This window comes from Haliotis rubra, unplaced genomic scaffold, assembly GCF_003918875.1.
Source record: "Haliotis rubra isolate DU_JTF1 unplaced genomic scaffold, ASM391887v1 Scf484, whole genome shotgun sequence".
Taxonomy (NCBI): domain Eukaryota; kingdom Metazoa; phylum Mollusca; class Gastropoda; order Lepetellida; family Haliotidae; genus Haliotis; species Haliotis rubra.
Genome location: NW_025767173.1, coordinates 406,330 through 414,621, shown reverse-complemented (window position 1 = coordinate 414,621; position 8,292 = coordinate 406,330).

Below are 8,292 nucleotides of genomic sequence, written 5' to 3'. Positions count from 1 at the left end.
AGTTTAGGGACTACATAGTCAGCTATGTAGTTTGTTGTCTATCTAAGTGCGGGGACATCTGAATGATGGAAGGATTAATTATTTATGATTAATTACCATTGGAAATCCAATACAGTTTATTAAGAGCAATTGGTTTCAATGCGAATGGTCGATGGAACACAAGACGTGTGGTTAAGCATAAACGTTTTTATACATTCATTGTTATTAAAAGGCAATGTAAGGCAACATTGGCCCTATCTATTCTGACGTGCCCTTGTTACTCTTGGTGGCTCCACTGTCCTATTTGGTATGTTCATAAATACATTTCAAGGAATGGAACAAAGGACGAATAACCGTGGGAGAAAGCTAGGATGCTTGTCATGCAGACTGCAGAGAGGGTAGTGGTCTTGTGGAGAGATAATGAAGACCATACTACTGTATGAAACCACTGTGCAACACATTAATAAAACAAGATGAAATAAGCGATAGCCTTGTACTATAATATATAGATGCACAAAGAACTTAGTTAAGCACCTCCTGACATATCTCACGATTGAATGAGCCCCGATCTTAACCCTTTGGAGCATATCTGGGACATGATTTGTCATCGTGTGCAACAAAGGGATCCTCCTGTACAGAACCTGGCCCAATTGGAAGCTGCTGTACACGAGGAATGGCGTTGACTGTCCCTTCAGAGGATCAGGAGGCTGACAGGGGGTATGAGGAGGATAGTGCTGGCTGTCATACAGTCACATGGAGTTTACACTCAGTATTGACCTTGAATCGTATAAGACATGCAAAATGGCATTTTTAATGTTCACATTCACCAATAAATTCAACATTAAACATTCCAGGGCCATACTTGTACAGACATGGTTTTGTATGAAAATCTGTGAGTTTTGTTTAAATGAGCAATTATCATAATAAAATCAACATGGGTTCCAATCATTTTGTCGTTTGTTATGAGTCAAAGGATCATACGGTTCAGATGTTTTTCCATCGTGGTCACGAGACGTTTTGTGTACGTGTTGAAAACATATCATTGCAAAAATACAGAGGTGCTTGATTGTTGTATGGACGCTACTTGGGGACTAAATCGTCCATTTTGAATTTATAATGAGACACCTGGACACCTGGTGTGTCTATTTTTAGATGATGAGTCTTTGTCTCAGGTCTATAGTGAGATCTATGGTGTGAACACCTGGTGTGTCTATTTTTAGACCATCAGTCATTGTCTCAGGTCTATATTTAGATCTATTGTGTGCACACCTGGTGTGTCTATATTTAGAGTATGACTCATGTTGTACATGGGTTTTCCCACAACGTATTATTTTAGACTCAGGTGGGTATATAAGCCCCACCAAACGGCCCCATGTCATACTCAGTCTCTGAAGTCATTAGTGGATATACATTCAAGTGATTTCACACATTGTGGATATACCAGAGTGCATTTCTCATTGGATTATACTGTGTGCACTGGATTACTAAACAACCTTGGATTATACTGTCTACTGGATATATATTTTCATCAGCCTCTCAACTATACATCAACAGAACATCAAGGTAAGTTACCCTTCACATTTGTGGAAACAACATCAGAACAGGGAATTGAAGCAACTTACCTCATGTGATCCATAGGAAATCCCTTAGCACAAGCTTCACACATACGTCCAAGAACAAATCGATTCACACACATATCCATTGTATCATGTATCCAGCAACACAATCACATCTATTTCCATGAATACATATATGCAGTCCAGCAGGTATATCCAATATTGAGGCAAACAGTGATGGTCAATCTAGATGTTTAGAGGGGTTGGAACAAGTAACCCATTCATGTGAAGAAACAGATTGATTCATACTGTACTCCAACAATGAATGACTCATTTGCCCACCCGTACGTCCGACCTACAGCCATTCAAAGCTATGTTTACGGGAAGGGAATCCCCTCGCCCACCCAAGCATGAAGATTAAGAAAACAAGCGCATAATGGAGTGAAAAATATATAACTTCAAATACATGTTACCGAGTGTCCATGTTAATACTTTCTTTTAATTTGCGACAGCCTCCGAATGAAGTGTGCCATGTTCATTCTACCATAACATTGCCTCTCCCTACGTTCAATGAACCGAGAAGCATGACGGCCTTCACGCCCATTGAAGAAACCAGATCATAGATCGCGTCCCCCGTCGCCATTTTGAAACCCAATGACACTATTGAAATTATAAAAAATGAAAATCGTGGAAATCATAGTTTGTGGAGAATATTAGAATCCCTGTAGAATCGCAGAATACATACAGAATATTAAAATGCCTGTAGAATGAGCAACATGTGTTATGTCAATCCAACACAGTAATATGAATAAAAATCGGTGTGTCTTACAAAGCTACATGATATACACTATTCATTCGAAAATTCTGGATGAAATATCTGGATGAAAGTATGTCACTATTGCGTGTCAGGCTACCATATTGAATGTTTAAGACTTGCACAAATAAAATGTTAGTATTTTTAACATGAATTCGAGCTCCGTACATTGGGAATGTAACACAAACTACCTGGACAATCCGACACCAAAACAACATGTCTTAATACAAACATTGTTTTTTCCTGTTTGAAATACGTACAGAAATACAAAATACATAGAATAAACACAACCTTAGCATGTATTACAAAATGTACATGATATACACTATTCGTACGAAAATCAACTAATACATTCGTTCTGTGTGCTATGTAACACCCATAACGTCGTTAAAGGCATCCAGACCATGAAAACGATGTGCTTGAAATACTGTTAGACACTGCATAGATCGACTTACCAGTCCAGAGTTAAAAAATCCACAATACATCCATCACATTTGTGTATTATAATCCATCAAGTCATAGAGTAACACGTCGCACCACCCTGTACATCTGCGGTCTCACTCAGACAAAGACCCCAATGTGCTATCACTCGAACAAAGACATTTTCGCGCGGTTTTAGGGACACACGTGTCTCAGCCTAAAAACCGGTTCTGTGTCAAACCGGTTCGCCAACGACACTTTCAAAACGGCCACATAACCAAACCGGCTACATATCCCAAACGGCTGCTCACATTTCTAAATGAAGTCTTATTGTAAGTGTATATATATGAATAATAATAATGACATACTATTTATTTGGCATGTTGCCACAATATGATTGAAAATGACACAATATTGCATAGCATGGTTCAGGATGAATATTTGTTTTATTTCAGATGGATCTCCAAACCAAAATCGATTCTTTTGATGACTCTGCCAGCTTGATGAAGTGGGCAGAAGAACATGGTCTCTCAAATGATGAGCGAGTGAGTATGAAGTCCATATGCCTGCTGTGTAGGCAGATGGAACATCAGTCGGCAGCAACAACCAAACACAACAAGATGGAGAAAATAACATCTTTAGATGGTCCCAGCTCTAACGATGTTCCCTCCTTGGAGAGTATTGATCCAACATTAAACAAAACCAATGATCGGCGACAGAAGGGTTTACCATGTTCCTTCTGTGGAAATACATTTAGGAGAATGCCTGATCTCAGAAAACACAGGATGACCTGCCCTAAACGTCCTTCTGAAACACCCTCATCAGCCAAGTTCAGTACCTCTAAACAAGCAGCTAAATTTTCTTCAGGGAAACGTTCAGGCTCTCCAGTACCAGGACCATCCCCAAAACGTATAGATAGGGGGTCTCAGCTGTCATTGAACAACTTGCCTCAGGACAGTCTCTTTCAAGGGGATGTTGATTACAATACGTATTTATCCAGTCCAGTAGGGACGGATGAATTAGATATCTATTTGGGTAGTCAACAGGGAGCTGGAAATGGAGAGGAGGTTCAACCTGCTTATGAATTTCACCTTAGAAAAGAAAGAACCTTTGCAAAACATGCGGCTGTGGAAAGGGTGTACAAAGTAAGATTTAACGATCAATGGAAGGGTCAAAATTTAAAAGATTTGCAGGATAACTTACATGCCATGTTTGACGATGTGTTGAGAGAAGCTAGAGGAAATTTACAAGATGAAGATTTGGCCCGAGTTGTGCTTCACCATCAAAATTTGCAAAATCCCATCGTGGTCCCACTCCGACCATTGCAAAATCTGAATGCCAATGTGATTCTGAGTCATATAGAAAATGTATTAAAAAGTCACAACAATTTGGCCCTGGACGATTCTTTCGATATTGATATTGGTTTTCTTGATATGCCCAAAGGAGGTGCAAGACATAACATATCCAATGTTCAAGAAAGTGTCAAACAAAAACTGTCCCTAGTAGAAATAAAAAATAAAGACAACATGTGTATGGCAAGAGCTTTAGCTGTATGCTTTGCAAAAGTTCATCAAGTGACTAAGGCTGAATGGGAGGATCTTATCAAGGTTCATCCTTTAGAGCAATGTGAGTGTCGGTATCTAGTCATGTCTACCAATGACAAGAAAAATACTCATATGGCTCATTTGGCACTGGAGCACAAGAAATGCCCGCCCAAGTTGTACACCAACTTGAAAAAGCATAACAACCATCAGACTCTCTTTGCCAAAACCATATGTGACAAAACAGGTGTGTCCAAAGAAAGAATGGCAAGCTTGACAGATATTCCCAAATTTGAAGCTGTCTTAGGATGTCAGATTTTGGTGGTCAGTGCATCACTGGGAAATAAATTCATGACTAAGGGAATCAAAGATGATAGAAAACAATTGTTTCTCTATTTAGTGGAGAACCATTTTCATGCCATCCCAAACATCAGTGGATTTTTCAGCCAAAGTTACTTTTGTGACCACTGTCTCACCCCTTTTTACGCAAAACACAAACACGAATGTGACAATTACTGTAGGGTCTGTAAGAGAAAATCGTGTAAGGCCAATGATACTGCAAGGACCTGCCCTGACTGCAACATGCAGTGCCGATCGGAAGCGTGTTTTGTGGCTCACAAACAACCCAAAAAGTCCAAAAAGGGTGACCTCCCTTCAGAATGTGAGACCTACTGGCGTTGCCCTCAGTGTTTCAAAGTGCTGAACATATGGCAAAACAAAGATGGTCAACACGATTGTGACACTTACATGTGTCAACCGTGTGGTAAGAGGGTGCCCATGGATCATCATTGTTATCATGAGCCATTGCCCGTGGATGACAAACCCAAAGTCAAAAAGTTTATCATGTTTGATTTCGAATGTTCCCAAGACGAGGTGTCTACCTGTGCAGAAGGTTATGTACCTTCCCCTTGTTCACAGTGTGGACCAGAAGATGATTGCCCCCACCATACCCCCTGTGACAATTGTCATCAGTCGTGGTGTGGGCGTCAGGAACACAAACCTAACTTCGTCATCGCCCAGTCTGTCTGTGATGTGTGCAAGGATGAACCTTTGACACCTGAGGCCACATGCAATAGCTGTGGATCTCGTTGTGATCAATGTTCTAAATGGCACAAGCAATTCAAATGTTTCAAGATGCCTCCTTGTCCAGACACTTGTGGTCATCGAGAAGTCAAGTTCAAAGGCTCATACACAGCTACATTATTCTGTCAATGGCTTTTCACAAAAACTCACAAAAACTTTTCGGTGTTTGCCCACAATTTGAAGGGTTACGACGGATATTTTATTTTGGACTATCTGATTCAGAATAGTATCCTACCTGACAACATAGTGTACAATGGGTCCAAACTCATGTCCATGCATGTCCCTCGGGGCTTGAACATTCGACTGTTGGACAGTTTGTCCTATTTTAGTACCAAATTGGCCAGCCTTCCCAAGATGTTTCATCTGGAAGAGTTGAAGAAAGGCTATTTCCCCCATTATTTTAACACCCAAGCCAATCAACGGTATGTGGGACCTTATCCTGATGCTTCATTCTATGGAGTGAACAGTATGTCCACCAAGGGTAGGAGTGAATTCCTGCAATGGCATGCCGAACAAAAGGACAAAATCTTTGACTTTGCTCAAGAAATGGAAGACTATTGTCGGTCCGATGTTCAGATCTTGAGGGAAGCTCTTATGACTTTCCGACAGTTATTATTGTCTGTCACTGCAAAGACATACCTTGTCAAGGACCCTAAAACTCAGCAAATCACTGAGAAGAAAGAACCTGGCATCGATCCTACAGATTACATTACCATTGCCAGTGTCTGCCACGGGGTATTCAAGCACAAGTTTTTGACAAAGCACAGCCATGTGAAATTACTATGGCATGGTCACATTACCCCTTGGCTTTCTGTGAAAGAGGTAAAAGGACAGCAATGTGTGGAAGTCAAACCTGGTTCCTGGCTAACCCTTCAAGCAGTACAAGAGGCAGGGGCTGTGATTCATGAGGACGAAACTCTTCCCAGTCCCATTGCCAAGGTCCCCGGAGAGGGATACACAAAAGACCAATACAGTCTGATTTCCATACAATGGCTGGAATGGTTGATCCACTCCCAACACAATCACATTCAACACGCTTTGAATGAAGGGGAATATCAGATCCCAGGGACCAAATATAAGGTGGATGGGTACTGTCATGACAGCAACACTGTCTACCAATTTGACGGTTGTCTCTATCATGGTTGTCCTACATGCTATCCGCATGACCGGGACAAAACAGTACTGCCTCACACCAAGCAGTCAGTCAGTGAGCTGTATGCTCTGACCATGAAAAGAAATGCAGCCATCAAAGAGAAGGGTTACAAGTTAGTGACCCTTTGGGAACATGAGTTCAGGCAAGAACTGAAAACGAAACCTGATCTGAAAATGTTTGTGTCCACCTTAGATCTTCAGGAACGATTAGATCCCAGAGATTCATTTTTCGGTGGACGAACCAATGCCTCCAAATTGTTTTATGAGGCTCAGGACAAGGAAGACATTTTGTACATGGATTTCACTTCCTTGTACCCTTGGGTAAACAAGTATGGTCAGTATCCCGTTGGGCACCCTCAAATCATAACCAGAAATTTCAAATCCTTGGATCAGTATTTTGGCATTGCCAAAGTCAAGATCCTACCCCCTCGTGGACTGTACCATCCTGTTTTACCCTTGAAGTCTCAAGGCAAACTCAAATTTGCTTTGTGTCACACTTGTGCTGAAACGGAACAACAAAAACCATGTCAGCACACTGATGAAGAACGTTGCTTCACTGGCACATGGTGCCTTCCAGAGCTGCTCAAAGCACTTGAAAAGGGTTACGAAATTCAAAAAGTATATGAAGTATATCACTGGGCAGAAACCACCCAGTATCACAAAACGACCCAATCAGGCGGTTTGTTTGCCAGTTACATCAACACCTTCTTGAAAATCAAGCAAGAATCTTCAGGTTGGCCGGCATGGTGTCAGTCAGACGCAGAGAAACGAAAATACATTGACAACTATCTAAAGAATGAAGGCATTAAGTTAGACAGAGAAAAAATTGAGAAAAACCCTGGGTTGAGAGCCCTGTCAAAACTAATGTTGAATTCATTCTGGGGTAAATATGCTCAAAGACCCAATATGAGACAGACCAAATTTGTTCATAGTACTAAACTAGAAGAATTGTATCAACTTTTGACCGACTCCAAAAAGACCCTACATGATTTTCACATTCTAAATGACCATGTAGCCCAATTCCAGTGGACTCATGACTCAGAATTCATTCCAAACAGTGATGTCACCAATATTTTTATTGCCACTTTTACCACCTGTTATGCAAGGCTAAAATTGTACAATGTGTTGGACATGCTACAAGAACGTGTCTTGTACTATGATACTGACTCTGTCCTCTTTGTCTCTGCCCCTGGTGATGTGAATCCACCCTTGGGGGACTATTTAGGCGAACTGACCGATGAATTGGAAGGAGACCCCATTCGGACCTTTTGTTCAGGAGGGCCAAAGAATTATGCCTACAAAACAAAATCTGGAAAAGAATGTTGCAAAGTAAGAGGATTTACGCTGAATTATACCAACTCACAATTAATCAATTTTGAGTCTGTCAAAGACATGGTGTTTTCTCACAACAGAAACGATTCCCCCAAACAAAAAACTTTAGAAGTGGTAAATCCTTCAAAAATTACAAGAGACAAATATTCAGCAAAAATATACAACAGGAAAGAAACCAAAACCTATAGAATGGTATATACAAAACGTGTTATTCAGACTAATTTTGATACTTTGCCTTATGGTTTTTGAGGTCAGAGTCAGCTGAGTACTTGTCAGGAGCATTTCTATTGTGTCAGTGCCACTTGGGAGCTACAGGGAGCCATTTGGGAGGTATCTGGGAGCCATAGGGAGCCACTTGGGAGCCACAGGGAGCCATTTGGGAGGTATCTGGGAGCCATAGGGAGCCACTTGGGAG